The sequence below is a fragment of the Marmota marmota genome, unplaced genomic scaffold (assembly GCF_001458135.2).
Source record: "Marmota marmota marmota unplaced genomic scaffold, marMar, whole genome shotgun sequence".
In the NCBI taxonomy this organism is placed as follows: domain Eukaryota; kingdom Metazoa; phylum Chordata; class Mammalia; order Rodentia; family Sciuridae; genus Marmota; species Marmota marmota.
In genome coordinates this window covers 7,431,328-7,443,863 of record NW_026000077.1, presented here as the reverse complement: position 1 = coordinate 7,443,863, position 12,536 = coordinate 7,431,328, and the positions used below count along the sequence as shown (strand labels likewise).

Sequence of the window (12,536 nt, the reverse complement as noted above, 5' to 3'; positions counted from 1 at the left end):
GTATCCACCACTATTGTACAAGAAGAGTTTGACTGCTCTAAAAATCCTGTGCCCCACTTAGTCAGCCCTCACTCACTCTAGCCCCTGGCAACCATGGATCTTTTTACTCTCTCCATAGTTTTGCCTTTTCCAGAATGTCATATAGTTGGAATTATATATATTAGGTAGCCTTTTCAGATTGGCATTTTCCTAAAACTTCATAACATATATTTAAGATTCCTTCCCCTTTCCTTCTGGCTTCATAGCTCATTTTTTGGGGGGAGAGGGGTGGGGTAGCAGGGATAGAACTCAGTTGCACTTGGCCACTGAGCCACACCGCCCCCCACCCCCCACCCCCCAAGCCCTGTTTTGTATTTTATTTAGAGACAGGGTCTCACTGAGTTGCTTAGCACCTTGCTTTTGCTGAGGCTGGCTTTGAACTCCCAACCTTCCTGTCTCAGCCTCCCAATCAATCCTCTGGGATTACAAGTGTGTGCCACCATACCCAGCTCATTTGTTTCTAGTGTGTAATAATATCCTGTGTCTGGAGGTACTACAGTTTATATATCCATTCATGAATTGATATTTTGGTTGCTTCCAAGTTTTGACAATTGTGAATAAAGCTGTTATAAAGATATGCAGGTAATTTTTGTGGACATAAATTTTCATCTCAGTTGGATAAATGCCGAGAAGTGTACCTGCTGGATCATATGGTCAGAGTTATGTCCCTGCTTGGTTTTGTAAGAAACTTGGACTTTCAGAGTGACTGTGCCAGTTTGCATTCCCACTGGCAGTGAATGAAAGTTTCTTTTGCTCCACATTTTACCAGAATTTAATGTTGTCTGTGTTTTAGATTTGGGCCATTCTAATAGGTGGATAGTGGCATCTTGTAGTTAATTTGCAGTTCCTTAATGGCATATGATTTTGAGCATCTTTTCATATGCTTTCTTGCTATCTATATGTTCTCTTTGGTGAGATGTCTGTTCAGATCTTTTTTGCCCATTTTTTTAAATTGGGCTATTTATTGTTGAGCTTTAAGAGTTCTATGTATATTTTGGATGGCAGTCCTTTATCAGATACTCCTTTTGCAAATATTTTCTTCCAGTCTGTGATTTCTTGTCTTATTCTCTTTTGCGTATATGAATTTTCATCATTTCTTTTCTTTTTTTGGGGGGGAGGGGTATACATGTACCAGAGATGTTTTAAATATAAAACCAGATATAGGAAACCAAAGAGTGAGAGACTTGAAGAAACACCCCTTCGTGCCCCCGCCCCCATTTAAATTTTTTTTTTTTTTAAATAAGGTAAATGTCAATTGAATTGAACCATAGTGTAGCCACAATCAGAATTGGCCAGGTGATAGTTACCATAGGAACATGGTTGGTTCTATTTCCCTAATAGGTGTTTATTGGTCAAATTAGTGGTTTGCTAGATATTTCTGGTCACCACTTCCTATATGGCATTTAATCTTTACGGATTTCTTTAAGGGCTTATATTTGCTTCACAGCTTAATTCTGGGCCTTTAAGAAAGGGGTTTTCTGATTGTTTGTAGGTAAGATGAGAAAAACAAGAAATTTGTGCCTCACTGGTTATAAGAAAAAACAACAACAAATAAAATAAAACACCCTTAAACTGCCAGAGCATTAATTTCAGTCTAAATAGATACTCTTAAATACAAATTTCTCTGTATTTGAATGAGTTCCCTGCCTTCCATCTTCCGCTACCTACTTTTTTCTTGGTCTCATTATTGTTTTGAGAATATTGAGTGTTGGTCTTTTCTCATTGATCATTTTAATTTCTTGTTATTGCTACTCCCATCTTTCCTTGGGTGGGAGAGAAGCAGTTGATCTGTTAGATCAGGGGAGAGTGGAGGAGCGTTTTACACCAGGAACACAAACAGCTCTCACTACCTCCATTCTTTGCACAGCTGAAGCAAGGGTTAAAAGCTGGGAGTGGAGGAAGGACCCACAGGGCCATTTGATACAGACAAGGGCTGCTGACATTTGACCAAAGAACGCAGAATTCTTTTTGGAGAACGTTCTGTCTAACTTTTGAAGCTAATTGCTACTTTCTGTCATGACTGCCTCTTAAGCAGGATAATTAAGCATGCTTGGCTCTGGGTGCTGACGGGCTATCAGATGCAGTCAGGAGAGCTAGCTTATTTCCGGGGCCCTGTCTTACCTGCTGTGATTTTTGGTTAGATCACTAGATTTCCTAGTCTCTTTAATTTTTCCCTTTGAGACCCAAGGAAGGAAATAATTTCACCTAATTGTATTCATTTCAAGAAGTACGTGAGGGCCCATGGTGTGGTGGAATCACTGTAACACCACTTGTGAACACAAGGAACTTATGGTTGGGAGGTGACGTGGGAGAGGGAGAGCCCACAGTAAGGTATGAATTATTAAGTCTGATATTTATTTTTAAAACTAATATGAGGCAGAATAAGATAAGGAAAAGTATATCATAAGGAGTCATACAAAATGAAATAATTCTGAACATTTAAAATATTCCTATAAGGTAGGTTCCACCAGTACCTCATTTTTTAAATGAAAAACTGAGACGCAAACCTTTCACCACTATAGGTCCTGCTTCCCTCCAGGAAGGGAGAGACATCCCAGATTTCTTGAGGAGGGACGGTGTGGCAAGACAGGAAAACATGATGCCTTCTGCAGGATGCAGAGCAGCCCTTTGGGGCTGGGGGTTAAGGTGAAGAAGGAGAGTCAGGGGCTGCTTTGTTGAGACTTGGACTCTGTGCTACTTGTGCAGTAATTTAGGGGTTTCTGAAAAGAAGAATAAAGGGAGTGACGTGTTAACTAGGTGAGTGTCCACTCCCGTAAGAGTGGCAATGAAATAAAAGGAGAAATTCAGAAAGGAAGGATATGGCAACTGGTTTGATTGAAAGGGGTGAGGAACAGGTCAAAGTTGACTCCAGGGTTTTGAGCCTGAGAAGTAAGAACAAAGAAGGCATTAACAGGAGTGGACACTTGTCCGAGCTGATTTGTAGCAAGCTTTTGGGAACTTTTTGAAATGACCCAGGTCAGATACTCGTATTACAAATGGAAATTCATTTAATCTTTACAATAGCCTTTCAAGGTGGCTCGTTCTGGCACATTGTGTCCATGAGGTAACTGAGACTGGGAGAGGTGAAATGAGTGTCCCCGAGGCATACGGTGTAAATGTGGCCATCTTCTGAATTAACCGAGGGCTGCTGACTGCATAGCGTGTGCTTTTCTCCTTATTTCAGCTGCCTCCTGTCCCTTGTTACCTGGGATGTGCATGGCAGCATTTTGGGACTCTGGATCTTCGGTTATAACACTGGGGCGTCATTAGGAATGTAGATCTGAAGTGCAGGCCTGGGATTGTGGTGAGAGGTTCAACTTTGTGAGGCCTCTGGTCAGAGCAGGTGCATATTTAAAACTACAGGAAGATGTCAAAGCGTTGAGAGAGACAGAAGAAAATGTGGAACAAACCCTTGAAAATTGACCTGTTTTGTAAGGTAAGAAGAGAAGACAGGGTAGAGTGTGAAGTTCAAGAAGAATCGCTCATTCCCAAGATCATCGCTCATTCTTCTGTACTCAGTCGGAGGGAGGCCAAGCACAGAGTGAATTTCCAGGGAGAGCATCTTGATGAGTATTCTGTGTGGCCAGTTATTGAGCTACAATGCCAGACCCTTTTACAATGTTGTTGATGAGATCACAGGAGATGTGACCACAGGATTTGGAAGACAGAAAAATAAAGCTGCTATTGATGGGAGCCTGGCTTACTCAAGTTAGCAGTTAATATCATCTGCTGAGCTGGCTCATACCTGGAAGCCCAGGCTCATGGGGAAACTGGTGTGTGGGGTGATGTTAGCTTTGACCAGGGCTCACTGGCAACTTTTCCTCCTTTACCCAGTAGCCTGTAAGATCTGTTTGACCTTAGCTGGCCATAGCGGCACACGCCTGTAATCCCAGCTACTTGGGAAGCTGAGGCAGGAGGATTGCAAAGCCAGCTTGAGCAACTTAGTAAGATCTGTTTCAAAATAAAATTTAAAAATAGGAAGGCAGATTCCTATTATCCCTAATAGCTCAGGGATAGAGAGCCCCTGGTTCAATCCCAAGTCCCCCCAAACCCAAAATTATTTGGGTTGAATACAGTGGTGAATGCCTGTAATCTTAGCAACTCAGGAGTCTGAGGCAGGAGGATCACAAGTCCAAAGCCAACCTCAGCCATTTAGGAAGACCCTAGGAAAATCAGTGAGACCCTCTTTAAAAATAAAAAGAATAAGATAAAATAAAGGACTGGGGATGTAGCTCAGTGGTTAAGCACCCCTGGGTTCAATTCTCAGGTACCAAAAGCAAAAAACAAAATGAAAACTTATTTGGCCAAAACAAATGACACTGGGAGGAAATGTTATAGAATATATAATTTGATGACTGGTTTTAGGCATTTAAAAAAAAATGATACTGCAGGATGACAAAGTCTCCTTTTTAATGAGAGGGTTTCATAGTTAAAATGGAAGAATGTCTTTAAAGATCCTTTTGGATGGACAGGGGTGTAGCTTAGTTTAAGACACTAGACAAGCACCACAAAACGACCACAAAAAAACTCTGATTGTTTTAAAATAGGATAATCAGTACCGTCTGCACCACCTCTACAGCTTCATGGGCTTTCTGTGTTCCTTTCTCTCTGACTTTTCTTTCAGATACTATACCAAGGACTTGAAGTTATTTGGTGTTTACCAAGACACCCTATTAAGTAAGTGCTGATTCAAGTAGCTGCTTTTTCTAGCCAACAAGATGTTCTGTATTTCTCTAGTGAAAGCAATAGATAATCCTAAACTTATTAAGTCAGAGATCATTTCAGAGACCATTGCAGAATATTTGTTGACTTAACAAATATTCTTCAAACTTGTATCTGACCCATTTCAGAGGGTCAGATAGAAGTTTGAAGAATATTTTTTTTGTTTTTTTTTTTTAGAAGAAAACTTATTGAAGTCACAATAGGGGGAAAAATTAGCAGGAGTCCAAAAGAGATGGGAGGGGGGAAGGAAGACAGCAAGCAGCAAAATGCTGTCATGCAAGTCAGAGCACTGTCCATAAATATGTCAGAGCAGGCTGGAGAGCACCTGATGCAGGGAGACTGTGCATAGAAGGAATCAGGTAACCTGAGTGGTAGTCCCAATTCTCCACCAACTGCATACCTTCATGAGTTCCAACAAAGTGTGAATCTTCTTTGGTCCTCATTTTTCTTATCTGGAAAATGGGAGGTTTTTTAAAGAAATTTTTAATCCAAAGTGGTGAGACTTTCTCATCATCCCTATATATTTTCTTCAGCAAAGTTTAGTTTATGAGCTGCCTGCCCTGCCACCTAGCCCACTTCTATACCTCCTCCCACTCAGGGAAGATAAAGTAGGTAATTAATTGATTTCTTGTGATTCCAGGGATTGAACCCAGGGCTTTGCACCTCATGAGGCAAGTGCTTGACCACTGAGCTATGTCCTTGGCTCAATGCAAACTATGAAATCCAGGGCAAAAGATGTCATGGAAAAGAAGAATCCAAGAAACAAGATTTGCCCTAAAGACCCATATTGGATGAGCTGGGTGCTTGATCTCCCCAGTTTACTTTCCTGACTTCCTGTTAATCCTGAACTGGGTCTCTCATTCTTGGAGAGTTTTGTGTAACTTTTAGAATACCCTCTTTACCCAGGAATTCTCATGATATTATTTGTTGGCAAGATGACTTTGCTGACATTTTGAAGGTTTGTTAGGAATGAGTTGGTGACTTTGGCCAGATTTTAATTCTTAATTCTTTTTCCTCCGAGAAGAGGATTAACTAACAGAAGCATTTTGTGTATTGAGTAGGTTATGGTTTGATTAATGTGATTTGACTCACAGCCCAAGTAAGCAGCTAGGGACCCATAAAACCGGGGTCAGACTTATAAATTAGGGATATATCCCAGAGAGGCAGTGTATTAGTGACTCTAAGAGCAAACTCCCTCTCTGTGAATATACCTGCCAGATAACACAGATGATTTGAAAAGCAGGTGAATTAATGTTGCTGGGAGGCCGACATCTCAAAGTCCCAGTTAGCCAAGTACCACTAGGTTGAGTATCAAGGGGTGAAGGAAACCAAAGTTGAGATGCTAGCTCATGTCTGCTGTTATGTGGGGTGCTAAAGGGTAATTCATTTTACCTTTCTAGATCCTCTCTGCTGGGCTCATCTGCAAAATAGGCTGCTAGCTGAGATCACAGACTGGATCAGACTGTTTGCCGTTGCCAGGGGTCTCGTTCTCCATCCCCTGCACATGATGGGTGTGTGCTGCTGCCTGGTTTGGGGCTTACTGCCATTATTTTCTCTTCTGTGCCAGCCCAACAGAAGATCTCGTGGCACATAGTGGCGAAGTTGCTCTTCTTCCCCAAAACTACTCTGGATCACTTCTGACATATTTTAATGATTTGTAATGTATTATGGGTTCTTTAGAGCGGTGGTTTATAACAGGATTTGTGTTTGTTTTGTCTTTGTTCCATGGATCCTTTCGGGGTCCAAGGAAAAGCTGTGAGCCTTCTCTGTGGAAGAAGTGTCCACATATACATTTACATAAGTTTCAGGGTATTCTTGAGCTCTGAAGGCTTAGAACCCAGGCCCAGAACCCATCCTCAGAAAGAATATTCTGTTTACAAGTTTGAGTGGTGCTGTTGCTCTTTGGGAAATGCTATAGGAACTAGCACAGGAGACCAAGCAGAGAGTCTCGGTGGCTGTGATGTTCAAGATATGAATGAGCCCTGGACACTTACAGCCTCCTTCTTGAGACAGATTCATCACTTCCTAGAGCAAAGCAGCATCTTGAAGACTAGTTGTGTGCACCATTGCCTGAAATAAAATAATCTGCAAGCTTTTGGTTTCTAAAATAAAGTGGGAACATACATTCTAGCTCCTGTCTCTGTTCTGTGGTATGAGTCTGTTTGGATGGCATCCTCTGAATTTCTCTGAGGAGGACACTATCTACATTTTAAAGTTCTCCGGTTTGGCTAGCAAAGTAATTCTGTTCCTGACAAGGTTCATCTCAAGGAGATTGCATTTTCATACATCACTTTTGCTATTATCCTCCCTTTCATCTTTGCATGCCCTTACATTTCTCATTCCCTTAGAAGATCATTCTGGGGATGATCCATTACTGAAGTACTTAATCCGTGGGATACTCCCATCATTTCCTCAGTGTGACTGTCCTGGGTTAATTCCTCAAAGGCTGTCATAACGTGGGCCTCTAGCCTGGTTTATTTCCCTTTGGTTTTGAATTTTCAGCCTAAAATTACTGAATTAATGGTAGAAGTGAATAAGCACTAGCTGACAGCGTCCTTTGAGTTCTTTAAAAATATGAAAGTAGATAAAAGTGGAAACAGGATTCTGATTCTATTTTGGATGCAATAGCTATTCCTGAATCTCATAAAATGTGGTGGAGCGGAGAGACCCAAAAACATTAAATTTAAGGTTTTTTTTTCTTTTTTTCTTTTTTTTCCTTGCTCTCTTACTTCACTGCTCCAGTCCCTGCTTCCCGTGAGCTCTATCCAGGAGCACAGTAATCATTCCTGATTTGGTATGGTTTGTAAAAGCCGGCTCTTTCTTTTGTGGAAATCATTGACATTTTGTTGTTTTGCTCACAATTTAAGTGAATGTAATCGATCCTAAGTTTCAGAAAAAAAAATATAATTGGATTTCCATTTTAAAACTTCTTTTAGTAAGTTTTATAGCAAATATAATAGTGGATAGAAGAGAACGTATAAACGTACACATACGACCATCCAGCCTCAGCAAGGTCGGTATACAGCCAATCTTGTTCCATCAACACATCCTGGTTCCCCTTCGCCTTGGAAATACGCTGAAGCAAATTCCAGACGTGTCATTTCACCTGTAAATATCTCATGTATTAAAGATGTAAGAAATCTTTGCAAACGTAATCCAATACCAGCACCTTAAAAACGAAGCTTAATAGCAAATATCTAATCAGCATTCACAGCTCTTTCAGTGGTCCTATACTTTGTTTTTGTAGTTTGTTAATGTGAATTGGGATTCATCCAAGGTCTCTGCTGTGAGGTTGGTTGATAAGCACTTAGGCTTTTGACCCATAAGGTTTCCCTTCTGTTTCTTGCCATTTTTGTCACCGTTTTATATTGGTATTGAAGAAGCTGGATTATGTGTTTTAGTTTCCTATAATCTAGGTTTTGCTTATCTGTTATTTTTAAGGAAATGAGTAAAACAAGTATGTTTTTTTTAAAAATGTGTTTTTAAGTGTGTGCAAAGTGACTTCTTTACATTTTCTCCCCCTGCCATCTCTTTATGGGAAGACCTTGGCCAGTTACATGCAGAAGTGTCGCTTACGGGGTGCATTTCCCGGCTGGCCGGAATACACCAGCCATTCCTCATCAGTAACACCAGTTATTCTGGGCAGAGAGTTGGAAGGGCGGGTTTTCCTGTTGAATGTGCAGTGAGAGGCAGGAGATCAAATGTCCCAACACTTCTTTTTTTGTTATGAGGAATGAGGAATATTCTCTTGAGGTTTGTTCATTCCAGTAGAAAGAGGATCTCAGAATCTCTGGGTTGGGAAAGCTTTCCTGAGGTTACCTGACCCCATCTGGCCACCTTAGCACAAGATTCTAATATGAGGCTGTTCATTAACATTCCACATCTTGCGTAAATCCTTCCACATTTCATGTTTTCTCTTTTTCCTTCAGAGAAATGGATTATTAAATTGAACCTCTTTCTGGTGCACACATACTCATGCCTGCATATACTTTAAGATTAATCTTGATTCTTCCCCTCTGTCCTCTTCAGCACATAACTCTGAGACTCTATCCAAGTATTTGTATGTAATAATGGTTTTCATGAAAAAGGAGATGTTTTCAGAAGTAAATTTTGAATTACGATGGGATTATTGCTGATTGTACTTTTTCATTAAGCTATATATAATGGTTAATTTGATGTGTTAACTTGGCTCGGCCACAGCGTGTCAAGATATGTGGCTGAGCATCATCCTGGATGTTTCTGTGAGGGTGTTTTTGGATAAAGTTAACATTTAGATCAGTGGACTTTTGAGTAATGCTTGATTGCCCCCCACAACTTGCGTGAGCCTTATCCAATCAGTTGAAGGCCTAAATGAAACAAGAAGACTGCTTTCCCTGAACAAGGAGGGTTCTCTCTAGCAGATGGCCCTCAGCCAAGAACTGCATCTACTCTTGGTCTTCAAACCTGTCATCCCATCCTGTAGATTTTGGATTTGCCAGCCTCCATAACTGCAAAAGCTAATTCCTTATAATAAATCTCTTTCTAAATATATATCCATCCATTGGTTCTGTTTCTCTGGGAAAACCCTGACTCAAACAGAGGGGAAAGGGATAAAAGGGGCAGATGTATGTCCCAGATTTATTTGACTGTTTTTTAAGGAGGCATTTTATATCATAGAGATGCAAAGATCATTGGCAAGGCCATGAGAATACTGAGATTCCGGCCACAACTCTTCTATCACCTGCCTTTGGGTGTGTAACTCTGATTTTCCCTTTCTTTGCCTCAGTTTATTCTCTGTAAAAGGAGTTTGAACCAAGAGATTTCCAAAATGTTTGTATTTCATGAATACAGTCATTGAACATCTGAGCCAGCTGCTGTAAAGCTTGTGTGAGGATCATTCTTCTGAGGATAGCCTTGGGCTTCCCTTGCTTCATAAGAAGAAAAGAAAAAAACTAAACAAGTTAATGTATAAAGGTAGTAATTGTGGTATAATTTCAAGCACAGGGGACAAAAAAAAAAAATTACAGAAGGAATTCCTGTTTCAGGTAGAATGCTCTCATCAGTAAATTTAGAATAGAGATGAGTCATGTCTGCATGAGGACCTTTAGCTTTGGTGGCTTTTCACCTGAGTGCAGAGAGTCTAACTTCAAGTATACTAAAGATCTGCCTCTGCACTGCACTAAGTCTTATTGTGCAAAGAGGGAACTGGGTGGTGATGGTGGTGGAGGCTTGGCAGCTGTGACAAACTGAGGGGCCCTCACCCAATCAATGGATAGGAAATGTCTGGCTACAAGGACATTGTCCTCATCTTGACCACAAAGATTGGAAGGAGTCTGACTGGCGCTGACCTGTGGGTTTCTGGACTGATCTCTCTGTTGCCTTGGTTGTATGTATGTGTGTTGCTGGGTCCTGATCCTAGTGCCTTGTGTGTGTTGGGCAAGTAACCTCCTCTTGTTAACTTGGGCTTCCCTCTCCCCACAAAAAACAGCAGTAACCGCAAAGCAGAAACCTTATTATTTTAGCTTTTGCTGTCTGGAGAGTGGTCAGCACTTAGCTGCAGTCATCTTTTGGTGTTCTCTGACTGGAATTAATGTTCACCTTACATGCAGTCTGCCACTTGGGCAGCTGGCCTTTAAGGCTGGACGATCTGAGTGTGTGACCTGGAAAGCCAGCTAAGGGGACAGTCAGCTGCCTACCTTAGATGGGGACACAGTCTGTGTAAGAGGCATGCCCTGCAAAGACAGCCAGGTAGCTTTGTCTTTTGAGATCTTTCCGAATGTTAGCTCACCATGAGGCTGGGACATTGACGGCCATATCCCCTGGGAGGCTAGTTGACGGTTTACTCGGTTGGTGCTTTAAATGGACAAATGATTAACCCCCTGGAATCCGTGGTTAGACCCCAGTTATGGTGTTGAAGTCAACCTTTGAACCACGGGCTAAATTTGTTTTTCCAGACCTCTAATCCAATCAGGTGTCCCTGTCTGGACTCTGGTATGGAAAATTCCCTTGGGAGACGGTGGTGGGCAGGGGGTATGGGAAGTGGCAGGAGGACGCCTCCAACTCTTGCTGGCCCTCCCAGCACCCCACTGAGGAGGTAAGGAAGGGACCTGTAAGACGAGTGGGAGACAGGAAAGGAGTTGCAGCCTGGAGGCGGCTGAGTGGGAGCTGCTCCTGGCCCTCTGCCCACCCGGCTGCTTCCTTTCCCTGACATGACAGCCCTGCCGGCCTGGCTGTGGGCCACTTGGCAGTGGGCACAGCAGCACAGCACATGGTTCCCCACCAGACCAGCCGGGGCTGCGAGGGTCCTCAGGGATGGGCAAGGAGGTCTGTTCTCACACTGGCCGGCTCCTTCCCCACTGGGCCACCCCTGCCTGGTGCTGCCAGGTGTAGTGACACAACTGCCTTCCCTTTTGCTTCCCCAGTCCAAGGCTCTCACTAGCTGCTCCCATGCGGAGGAAGAGGAGGAGGGGAAAATGCCAAAAGACAGTTGGAGTCCTGACTATGGCTAGGAGATACGCCACCTGTTCAGTGTTCTTCATACAGAAAATGGTCACCCCAAGTTACCTGCAGTTACCAGCCAGTGGAGAGGGACTTGTTAAATTGTGGTATAGACACATAGATCTATTCCAATAGAACACTGGCTCCCAGCCTGATAGCAGTAGGTTATCTCCTGGCAGGGAAGTGGCAGAGCAGTGTGGGGTCCAAGAAAAAAACAAAAACCCAAAATGCTCCCAAGATGAGAGAGGGCAACCAGTGATTTATCTCTGAGAGGCTGAGACACTGGCTATTATTCCTAGTCTTGGTTTCTCTCTGTAAAATCTAGGAAGGTGTGAGAGACATGTGTGCTTGTCTACCCCAACCCCTTCACAGGAAAGTCAGTTAAATTCATAGTGGGGCTTCTGTTCAAATCAAAGAGATTTTGCAGGTAGCCATTGGGAAAATAATAAACTCAGGTTAAATTCTAATTCTGGCTCTACAATGGCTTCACTTCCCCTCTCCCACTTCCCTCCCTCTCTCTCTCTTTTTTTTTTTTTTTCTTTTTCAAAGGTACTTTATCACATTTACCTCCACTCAGCAGCAAAGTCTTCAGGTGAGCTGATTAGTATTTTCAGTAGGGTTGAGTATGGTTGGAAGGCACTTGAGCATTTTCATAGGGTGATGAGTTTTCTTTATTGACTCGAGACTTTGGGGTAAAGGAAGGGGCACAAAAATGTTGTTAAGCTCTAGAAACTGGGATTGGAACAGTCTTGGGGAGGTTGCCCAGTGCCACCCTAACTGATGTGATCTGCAGTCAAAGGCTGTGTAAAGGTGAAGGGGATCTTTAGGGGGGTGTGAGTTGCCACGCTGGGGCAGAAGCTGTCTCCTGAGCCTGACCATAGTGCCTCTTCAGATGAACTTACCCGAGTATGTGACACATGACCACAAGAGGACTCAGGCACATTCAAACCCAAACCCTAATGCCTCATTGAGTAGAAGTCCAGAGGGGGCAAATACTTACCCACAGTCACACAGCACAGTGGTTGTGCTGCTCCCAACCAGGGCTCTCTCCCACAGCTTTTTTGTTTCTATCAGTGATTAGAATAAAATGTGGAATTGGCTATTCCCACTTCCCTGTTGTTCTAGTCTTCTATTCCTTCTGACTAGGGGGTGGCTAGCTCCCTTGCAGATGGTGTTGGTTTGTTGAAGCACCTGCCTGTTCCTCATTCAGCTTTAGACCCATATATGCCTCATCAGCTATAAACTTTCCTGCTCTCCTTAGCTCCCCTATGCTGCTAGCTCCCCCCCCCGCCCCTCCT

At 42.7% G+C, this 12,536-nt stretch overlaps 1 protein-coding gene across 2 annotated transcripts in view; it reads left to right on the top strand.

Moving 5' to 3' along the window:
* Positions 1-12,536, top strand: part of Znf697 (zinc finger protein 697) — a 28,961-nt gene that overhangs the window by 6,211 nt on the left and 10,214 nt on the right. The window contains exon 1 of one of the 2 annotated variants that reach the window (XM_048814593.1): positions 10,185-10,834. The exons of the other annotated variant lie outside the window; for it this stretch is intronic. The gene's annotated coding sequence lies outside the window, so the exon portion shown is untranslated. Of the gene's footprint in view, positions 1-10,184; positions 10,835-12,536 lie in introns of those variants that run through there. 2 annotated transcript variants of the gene reach the window in all.